This window comes from Pinus tabuliformis, chromosome 3_1 (genome assembly GCF_031772625.1).
Source record: "Pinus tabuliformis cultivar Carrire ecotype Pingquan chromosome 3_1, CPIR1, whole genome shotgun sequence".
NCBI classification, from domain to species: Eukaryota; Viridiplantae; Streptophyta; class Pinopsida; order Pinales; family Pinaceae; genus Pinus; species Pinus tabuliformis.
In genome coordinates, this window is record NC_142301.1 from 108,673,200 (window position 1) to 108,684,749 (window position 11,550).

The window sequence follows — 11,550 nt, forward strand, 5'->3', positions numbered from 1 at the left end:
AGAACTCATTTCGGGACCTGTGAGAAGTGACATGACTTGAAACCACTTACATCATATTCCTCTAAGTATGGACTTCATTTGCCCTGAAGACATCTCCTGCAAAATCTCCATGAAAACAGCTCTTTTTGCATTAGTGCGGGTCCGCAGTTCATTGCCCGCGCCAATGAGGGAAATCCTCTAAAAAGGGCGCGCTATTGGCGCTCTGTCTCAGAGTCGCACTCAGGCCAACCGAATTGAGTAAAGTTTCTAGCCAACAAACTCCCGAAGGTTCTCTTCAACCCATTCAACAACTGAATCTATGTTGAGCTAGGATGGTTTGGCTTCGAATCTCCATAGAAGGGAAAGTGGTTTGCCACCTTTCATGGAAGCTTCCAAGTGATAAAGCCAATCCCATGAATAATGTGATTGATCCTATCTCTTTCTTCTCTATCTATAAAAGCTTGCCTCTATGCCTTGAGCAATCTAGTCATAGTCATAGTCATAGTCATAGTTTCAATAGCTCCAGTTCTAGCATAGAGAGTTTGAAGCTGCAAGAGCCTTCTTTGCACCCATAAGGCCAAATCTAAGTAAGGAGATTCTTGTCACCCAAAGAGAGAGATGCTTGTTCCTTATCCCAACAAGCTTTGCAAGACTTGTGTAGCTGACTACCCAGCCAAAGGAGGATTTGACGTCAGAACAATGGTTGTATTCTTCTTTGTTATTTATTAATAATAGATGACTATCATTATGGTTCCACTCTCATTGTTTTATGTTTGATGTTGAGTTATATCTTTTCTGACTAATATATAATTGCATCTACTAGATTTTATGCTTGTTTTCGTGTTGTTCTTTGCATGTGTAGGTGTCCAATCACGGAGATCGTGGGGATCGTGACCGGCCAAAGCAAAGGAATGAGGGTGACATCTCTTCTACGAACACTAGCGTTGGAATCCAAGTAGGTTCTCACCATCTACTTTGTATTTGAAATTAGGAACTTGCGTGATAGCATTGTGTGATTGCTGCTAGACCCGATCTGGGCTAGTAGGGATCGTCTCTGTCCGCAGAGGGGATTTACCTCCACAACAATCCCCTCCAAGGACTTGATTCTATTGTCCTTGGCCTGTGACGAAGCTTTCTCCAACTCAAGTTGTGCAGCAGTGTTGTGCAAAGAGTTTTGCAATCTGTGGGCTAACAATGTCTTATCTGCTAGAGTAGCATATACCATCTCCCCAGTCTGCTTGTGCAATTCAATCTGGTCCATCGGATGGATATCCTTGGCAAACACTTCCAGATTGGTTCTAATGTAATCAGCAGCTGATTGGGGTTGCTGAGTTGTAGGTCTGAAGTGACCGAGGGTCATTCTTCCTTCCTGGATGTCATAGGCCGCCATTAGCCTTTGCTGATTGGTAGGGGCCATCCTTATTAGCTGGTTGTAAAGCTGTAGTCTCACTGGTTCATTCCTGGCTTTGATATCAGTGAATGCTTTTTTGATATTAGAGGGCTGCTTGCCATGTTGCCTTGTGGATGTTACTTCCACTCCCTGCTGTCTCTCTTGCTCCTGCTGAAAAGAACTGGCCGATGTCTCCATGCCTGTGGGAATTTGTTGTTCTGTGGGTCCCTCTGGCATTTCTTCCTCTGAAAAAGGATTTAACCTTTGTCTCTTTTCTCCTTGTTGATCTGTAGATGTCCCTGGAGGGGTCTCTTCCTGCCTATCTCTCTTCTTCGCTCTTTCCTCATTTAGAGGTGTCTGCAATACTGGAATTTCTGTCACATTTGTTTGTGTAGAAGGGTCTTGCCCTTGGCTTTGTTCATCTGTAGAAACTGGCTGATCTGCCATTGTTTCTTGCTGTCCCAAATCGTGCACTTGTTCTTCTGAATGTTGCATCTCTTTGCCTTTATCCGTTGCTGCAGGTGAGGTACTTTCTTGGGCCGGTTGCTGGTGGGGCGTGGCAGAAGAGGTGCCTTCTCCAACGTACCGAGGAGCTGTAAAAAACACCTATTCACAAGATTCCAAGTCAATAGATTTTTCCAGATTCTTGATTGCTTTTTCTGTTATTTCTTCTTCAGTGAATTCTTCAACTAGAGTGCCCTTTACCCACTCTTGTTGATTAGCAAATTGCTCAATTTGAGGGATAGTGTAGTGTTCATATGCTGCAAGCCTGTATTTGATTCTTCTAAGGCTTATAAAGTGATTGGGGTCATATGGTGCCCAATAAAAGCTTGTTTTTAGCTTGAATTTCTCCCCTAGGATCTGGTCAGCATCCTTCCATGCTTCTTCCCTCTTATTGAAAATAATGGGACCCAATTGATTTTTTACTTTTAGCTGTGCCTTTTTACTTTTGCCAAAGAAATGCACCATATCTGCATTACCAAATTCCCGAAATTATTCTAAGGCAAATAGTCTCATGGGGACATATTTGGGCAGTCGGTAGGGGACTAATTCACAACCATAGACCCTGATTATGGTGTGGTTTTGGTAGAAATACCAGTCACCGATGTTGTAGCTTTTGGAAAGCTGTAGAATCTTCTGCATCTCATCAGTGAGTCTGGGGGGAGGATCTGTTGACAACAAGCAGGTAGCTGGATAGATAAATAGGTCAATGAACTCACAGTATGTGTATGGGGAGTAATTAATATGATGGAATACTGATGACCAAAATATGACTGACCTCCTCTCCCCTCTTACATCCAACTTTTTGAGGAGAACTGGGAAACTCTCAGACTGATAATACAGCAGCAAATGATAGATGTATGAGGTGTATTTGAATACCCTTTCCCTTTCTAGGCTCATGAATTGCTCATGAATCTTATCAGCAATGTAGGTGGCATAATCATACTGGACAGCAGGGGGCTGTCCTGGAGTGAAGATAGACATCAAGGCAAAGCTAGTACTGTCTACAATCTCACTTGTTTTGAATCCCAGGATGTAGGAGATCATATCTATGATCATTTTTCCCTCCTCAGTAAATGCAACATGGAGATAAGGAATTGTAAATCTAGAGAAACAATCTGGGGGCATAAACAACTTAGCAATTCGGTCAATCTCTGCAGAGGGAAATTTTGATGCTTGATCTATCATATTCTTCAGGGAAAGGGGGACCAATGGCTGAGTTGGTTTGAATTGCAACATCTCATTGATAGACTGAGGAGTAATGTAGAAGAGGACTTTACCAGCAGGGCTCATCACTGCCCTATGAACAGGGTCATAATTAGAACAGCAGTGATGGATGAGGTCAGGAAAAACATTTACTGAGGGCAAATAGTACATGGGCATGTTGGACTCCCATATTCTTAATGGATTAGTCTTGTTTCTGAACTTATTCCTTATCTCACAAAAGGCTTGAAGATGAGGCTTCACTCCTTCCATATCGTTGATTTGATAATCCCTATCTGCCAGTGGAAGCCATTCTAGCTGTCTATGGGGTGCATTTAATGGAGCAACGTTAAGGGCAACTGGGGCCTCCATGTTTCAACAAAGATTGTAGTTGGATTAGGCCTGTATTTGAGCAGAAAACAAAGTTCTGATAATGGTCTTCTGGACAAGGAACTCACAGTTTCAAGTTCTATACAGAGCTGTTTTTGAGGAGTAAAACTGAATAAAATGAAGACTGTGCAAGGCTCTGCAATTGGTACACTAGAAAGGGGAAAAATAAAGGGCTTTAGCAACCTGTTCTTAGTGATTCCGCGGGTAAACTAGAGCTGCAATTTGAGCTGGCGGTGGCAGTTTTATCAGGGGAGGGCAAAGATGCCAGGTTTTGGCTACAAATGAAGTTACGTGGGGCAGAGAGGAGAAGGTTGCAGGTGTCAATATGTTTCAATGTGGATTTTCAGGTGTATTTGGCTAATTTTGCAGAGAAATCATGAAAAACAGGGTTACTGGTGCTTTTCGGGTAAATACCTGTTCACTTGGAGAAATGTTGTGGTGAATAGCAATGGACAGAGGCCGAACAGGTCGAATTGCAAGTCGAGCAGGCCCTGGTGACTGTCGGGCACGTTGAATGTGCACTGGTCATAAGTGGCATGCAAAAGTTTGCAACATTCGTTTGCATAAAAAACAAATAAAAACGACGTTTTTTACCCCTTTCAACACAAATTTGGGCTTTGGCGGCATTTTGGCACCTTTTTTGATATGACGTCAGCATGACGTCATTGGCGGGTCCCGGGTATAGCAGGGTGACGTGGCAGTTGACTGGGCCGACGACGTGGCACATGACACTGGGCGACAGTGGGTTGACGCAAGAGTGATGTAAGAGGCGACGTGGCGCTGACGTCGGGGGCGGAGAGACAGAAGGCGGTTTGTGGTTTTATCGGACCGCCTTCTGTATGGGAGCGGTATTTGTCAGAGGGACTCCGATGCAATCGCATGGAGACACGCGTCTTTGGTATGGTGGAGAAACCGCTAGCCTATCAGAGGCTAAGCGTCGGACGTCGGGGCGGCTCTGAAATGCACGTGGGCCGTTGGATCTGGGAGGGCGGATCGAAGGGTTGACGGAGCGCGGAGCTGCGGGTACGATAATCTGCGGGGCCCGCCGAGTATTTAAATCATTTGTTTATATGGCGGGGTTCAAAACTTTAGGTTTGTGGGTTTTGCAGGTTATTTGCGCCGGAAGTGTTTAATGTTTAAATAAACATTTGAACACCCAATATGAACAAAGAGCGCAAAAAGGGTAGAACATTTAAGGTTTAAGGGTAAAGGGGAGTGGTTATTAATTTAACCAGAGGTTAAATTAACTCCGGGTGAGGACACGGAAGGGTTAATAGTAGTCCCGAGTGGACTATTATTCCCCTGAACTATATTTATATGGCTATACTACCATAGGGTGGGATATTTAATACATTTTGGGATTTTATATAGTTTTTTGTACAATGGGGATAAGGAAATGATCTAGGGAACTAGATAATAGGATTAGAAGTTAATATGATTTTGCGAAATGAAAATGTAAGGGGAATGATGCCAAGTTTATGATTTGAAACTTAGACATGTGATTTGAATGGGAAATGGAGAAATTATTTTACACAAGAAATGTGGCTTCTTTACATTGAAGAAAGTCAAAGCTTGACTTAGTATTTTTACAAAAATGAAGTGATAACAGGACTGGTTGGGCAGATCCCAAGGTCCTTCAGGGGTGTTAGTGAGAAACTTTTGAGGGGGGGTGTGAAAGGGAGTTAGACATGCTTCCATCATTCTGCCATCAAACCACTGCTTTGGTATTTCTTTCATTGATGAGACAAGCTATAACTGACAATACATCAGGTGCTCAAAACCTTGCTTTCTGCAACCTCAAACTACCTGCCTAGCCTAATACACCTAACATTTTTTCTTCCTTTTGAATGGGTGCACTTAGACTTGCATACCCTGATTATCCTTTTTTCTTTTGACTACCCTCCTATCTAAATCTACCCTTTTCTCTTCCAAGGGCCCAGATTAAGCAATTGGGCTCCTCAATTTCTCTACCTAGCTACTGATCTGTCAAGCTTGAACTGTTTGGACAGATATTCATTCTCTAGTCTATAACAAGCAATTTAAACCATGGCATGGTCCGGATTGAACTGTTGGGCCATCCATCAAACTAGCAGTGGCATTTGAACTAGCCACTTTCCTGGTCTTTCTTTGGGGTTCATTTTTATCATTTTTTCTGACCAATTTACTCTTTTTTCCCTTTGATAATTCTTTTAGGGCATACCCTCTTCACAATTTTTAACTTTTCACTAATACCTTTTAACAAAATATGGAACCTTTGCAGCCTGAAAAGATGAACATATTTGGCACTTCCACTGTTAATCATGAAAAATGAAACCTATTGGTATAGGAACCTAACAGGATCAACATGTCTGTGATCAGGATGGGTTTTGCTAGGCAGAGACACCCATCGTGCACCAGTGTCAGCAACTGGTGCACACAGATGGTGCTAATATTGGTGCGAATGAAGTGTGGCACCCACAACATGTTTAGGAGCCCCGCGCCCCCAACTCCAGCCAGTCAGTTCATTGGTTCATGGCACATGACGCCCGACTCTACATAATATACCTTCTTGAGGTACTTTTAAGGTGCTAATTGAGGAACTTTCTTGTGGTCCCCAAGGTCCCAATCCTCCATTTTCAGATTTGGTATCGAACCCAACAACGGACCTTCAAACAGCAAATTCTCCAGTAGTAAATGCATAAAGACCATGAACTTCGTAGCATATGGATCTTTGCGCACCTTCACCATGGATTTTCTAGGTTTTATGTACTTCGGTAGCCGAGTTATTGGTTCAACCTCTTTTGCATCAAGCTCTTCTATTCCTCCGCGTAGTTTCTCCTCATCCAGATCTAGTGGCTCCGTCGGTTGTTTGGACTTATCCATTTTTCCCTTCTAGCAGATTTATGTCGGGTTTTTCCTCAGTGATTTCCACACCAACACTTGTTGAGGCTTCTTCTACTTTGTATAGGTAGATGGATGAGGCCTTGGTGACCTAGGTGTAGTAGTAGGCAATCTTGTAGATATAGGTTCGGCTAGAGCTACCTCAGATAGCGCTGGCTCCATCTCAGGGCGAGTTCCATTCATTCTCTCAATGAAGCTCTGATGAAAGTAATCATGAAAGTTTGCAAACTCCAGTCGTGAAATAATTTCCTCCCAATCCGGCTTAGACATATAGCACTATACATGGCACAAATCAATGCAAAAAATCTTAAGTAAAACTCTCAAGAAGAAAAGTGTTCGAATGTGGAGCGGTATGTCATATTTATAGACCAATTTGAATTCAAATCTGACTATTCCCTCTAGTTCTTGGTCATTAATGCCCATTTGGTGACATATTTCCAAAGATATGATGCATAAATTCTTCCCCCCCACTCCTTTCAATGGAAAATTCTCCATCCAATAAGCTACAATGCTTCCAACAATTACTTTTTGGCTAGGCTGCGCGAGGCCCACCCACCTAGTGCATCTCCTCTCAGCGCCATCCTTCAGTTTGTCATGTAGTCCCTTCACTTTGCCTATCGAACTTTTGAGCAATGTAGTTTAAAGTCTCGTTCTTCCTTGCAGCTACCTAGAGTACTAAGACTACCCCGCAACCATATAGTCATTGCGCAGGGGCAGGATCACCCTTGTACAACTTCAAGCGACTTCCATTGAATTTTCCCAGAAATAATTCCCCATTCATCTTCCCAAGTTGAACTGCGCCTCCATCTGTAATTTCCTTCACAACATATGGCTGTAGCCAATGCATTTGAAATTTGCCCGGGAACTTTGTGAACTTACTATCATATAGCAACACTAGGTCTTCAACCTTAAAGGTACGTTGTTTGGTATGGTGATCATGCCATGCCTTTTCACGGTCCTTCTGCGCCTGCTGATGAAATCCAGCAAAGAAGTGATCCTCCTCTAATTCATCGAGTTGTGTGAGCCGTTCTTCCATGGTATCATGATCAGCCATGTCTATAACTGCTGCAATCCATAAACTTGGCACTATGTACTCCATGGGCATTATAGCCTCTTGCCCATATACCAGTCTGAACAGTGTTTTTCCTGTCAAATTTTTGCAGGTAGTCCTGTACGCCCAGAGCACCGCTGGTATGCGCAAATCCTAGTAATTTTGCTCCACGTTGCAAATCTTCGTCAAAGCACTTTCGAGAATTTTGTTAAAGGCTTCTACTATGCCATTTGCTTGAGGGTGATAAGGCGTACTCTTCTAATGATATACTTGGAATTCCTCCAGAAATGCACCAATTGTTTCATTTAAAAAGTGTGTGCCCCTACCACTCATTAGGATCTTAGGGCATCTGAATCGTGACAAGAGATACTCAAAAGTAAACTTCGCAGTGGTAGCAACGCTACAATCTTTTACAAGTTGTGCCTCTACCCACCTGGTCAAGTATTCAGCCATGGTAATGATATACCTGGCTCCTGTCTTGTTCCCTAGTGGATGTATTGGTCCCACAAATTCTATTGCCCGCTTATCAAATGCCTACAACGCCACTTGCAGATTTAATGGAAATTCATCTCTTCGCGATGGTCTCCCAGTCCTTTGGCAGACATAACACGCCCTACAATATATTTTGGAGTCCTTATGCACAGTCGGCCACCAAAGTCCTACGTGTATGATCTTCTACACAGTTGCTCGTCCTGCATAATGTCCTCCTACTACTCCTCCATGCATTTCTGCCAGAATACTCTGCCTCTCATACTCTGGAACATACCTATGCAGTATTTCATCAGATCCCATTTTATATAGATGTCCAGCGATAATAGATAAATATGCAGCCTGAACAGACAATTCTTTCTTCGGTTGCATCGAATACCCTTCAAGAGCTGTAACGGTAGACAATAATTGAATTATATTGGCGATATAATCATTTGCGATGCGAACAACGAAGAGTTGCACATCACACAACCCTTCCTCCAAAACCCTTCCTCCAATTCATAGGCTCATCTCCATTCTCAATTCCCGATAGTTGTGTTACACAGTAATTTGTCACTGTCTTCATCCCTGTCTTCCTACTGTGTCATGTGTCCAAAGTCATTCATGCTCATGTTAGACAAATGCTCTCTGATTTTGCCAAATGACCCACTTTTCCTAAGTTATCTGCCTCATCACGTCTGTTGGCTAAATAAACGTGTTGAAGGGCGCTCTTAAACAGTCCGGAAGCATTGCCATCGCGGAAGTACACCTGATTCCCACAATGGTCCGATTTTATGTGCCAGTGCGAGGTCGCTTGTAATCTTCAGCGATGGCCTAACTAGCTATGTTGTTCAATAGCAATGTCAGCGCAGAAGATCAATTATGCCCCCGTGATGATCCAGATTGGGTGAATTTGTTCCAACAGTCAGCCTTCCAGATGACTCCAGACCTGGTTGTTGGCATAGTTTATGTCGCCCTCCTTTCTCTGGCATGGTTATTCCGTCATTTGTGCTACCTTCCTTGGAGATAAGCTCACTCTTCCACCTTTTATGGAGACTCCTTCTCTTATTTAAACTCTCACAATTGCTATGTGCAGCTAGTTTTTGGAATGGTTGTTGATAGTTGGCTAGTGGAGCAGTGCTGTTAGTGTTTGTGAGTTTTCTAGATAGCTGGTGTGAGTGTGACAAGTGTGGGATTGTTGATAGCTTGTGGAAGGTTGTGAAGTTCCATTAATCTTGTGTAAAACTTGTGAGTGAGAGAGACTTGTATGTTGGGAGATCCATCTTCAAAGAGTGAATGCTTGAGGAACATTCTGGCTGGACCCTTCTGAGAAGGCTTGTGATGTCAAGACTTTGGTTGTAAGCTTACTCTTATTTCATTATTAATACAATCAATGATGTTTTCCTGTGTCTTGTATGTAATGTACTTGATAGCTCATGACTTCTTGACTTTATGAGTAAATAGATCATTGTTGTTCCGGTTACGTGCTTTGTTGTATTTCCTTTACATTGTTTCAGGTTGATCACTCGTTAGGAGAAGGAAGCGGAAGTTGGAGCAGCGCAACGGAACTCCATCGACCACCGGTTGAGGTAGGCCTCCAACTATGACTGTTTAAGGAAAGCTATTGTTGATCTGTCCTTGTTTGTGACTAGACCCACTCTAGGGCTAGAGGGGTTGCCTCTGTCCGCAGAGGGAACACTTTCCTGCATCATAAATTGGCGACTCCGCTGGGGAGCTTCTGCCTTTGTTCTTTTCTTGTTTACTCTTGTATTTATTTGTTTTTTGGTCTCTTTTGAAGTTTTGGGGATTAGTTACCGATCTTCTGAGTTTCCTGGCTTGATCTAGGAACACCCCTTTTTGATTGAAGGATTGTTTGTCTTTGATTTGGGAGTTTTTGGTTCACCTGTTACTGTTTTGAACATCATCGCGGCTTTAAATTTAACAGTCATGTTGTCATCGCGTCCACCCTTTTGTAGTATCTTGTTCATCGCGTAATTACGCCTAACAGTCGCGACGGTTTTGTGAATCGGACCATCGCGGAAAAGTCGTGTACTTCCGCGCTGACATCGCTCTGTTGCTGCGGCATGTTCTTTATCAGTGCTTGTTTCTTGTGTATCACCCACGCTAATTGCTGTAGAATTGATTTTCTCAATTTTTCCTCCTGAGTCCATCAATCCTGCTAGTCCCTTGTTGTTCTCACTTGCTTGATGACTTGTTTGTCACTGTTTATAGGTTGAGGCACTCTCTTGTGAGCTTTGTTGAATGAATCTTGTTTTCTTGCTTCTGTGACCTAGTTTCATTGTTTCAAGTCTCTTGGATCAGTTTCGCTTGGTTTCTTGTTTGCTCAAAGATTCATTTGTAGCTTGTTGTTGGTTTGATTGAGCCTTCCCCTTTGCTTGTTTTTGGTTGATTGTTTAGTGACTGTTATTGAACCAATCTCTGGCATTGATTCGATTTCTCTTCACTACCTGAACATAGATAACAATTGTTTGGATCAATTGTTTTTCCACACTTGCTTGTTGCTTATTTGCTTCTTTTAGAATTAGAGACATCAAAATCAAAAGAATTTCAATCATTTAGTATACAAAAGTGAAAGTGAATTTGCATTTCAAGTTTACATATTGGAAAGAGAATGTTTAAATCTCTCATTAGTAGTATCTGTGCACTTTAGGAATTGATGTCTGCTTGCATTGAGTGATTGTTTTGTTGTCTTGGTTTTCTTGGTTTGGGAATGATCTCTCTACCCCCCCGTAGGTAGGTGTTCATCGAAGGAAAGGATATTTCATTCATTCTAGCTGCATCCTAGGATTTGTTATATACATATAGTAAGGCCTGAAAACTAAAACATAATGCAAGATCAACTCTAAAATGAACTGAATAAATCTAACAACGCATTGGAACATAATGCACACTATTTAGAGGTCTAGGCTAGAGACGTGCTTTGGCGTCTTTAAACCTAGTCACTTTTGTTTCCACTCAAGGTTGGGTGATTCCTCCTTCTGTGCCTCAATAGTGGCCTAGCACGGAATTGTGCTCCCATGTACCGTCGAGTATATTCTAGGAGACCCCACTAGGTTATCATCCTTTATCCATAGTAAGCTGTGCATTGTGCCTTACAAGCCGTAACGCACTAAACACAGCATTCGGGAAGATTGACTGCCCTACAGAAAGTCCTTGGTTTTCATATGACTGCCAAGGTGTATATGCAGTTTTACAGATTTTTCTGGTAAACCTTCTGCCTAGTTCTCTAGAGTAGTCACTTTCGTTCCTTTTCGGACTCCCTAAAAGAAAAGGTCCATCTGAGCACTTGTCACTTCATGGTCATTAAATATTCAAAGGCGACTAGAGTCATCTTTTTGTCCTTTTCTCGACTCTTTAAAGATGAAAAGGTCAAGTTCTATTCTTGTGTCTTAAAATTTATTCGGCCATGATTCACATTTACCCTATTAGATCTTGTTTGCGTTAGCTTGAGTAGGGTCCTTTCTCGTTAGTTTTCCTAGGGTTTTTTGAATCATCATCCTGGTGGAATCACCGGTCCCATCTCCCGTTCCAAGTGACCAAGGGTCTCCTTCTTCTGTTGCTCCTGAGGTACCGGTTGTCAGTGATACTCTCCCTGTTATTCCGAGTATCCAATCGATTAACTCTCATGCTCTAGAGGACGAGACTTACGATATTCACTGGAACCCCG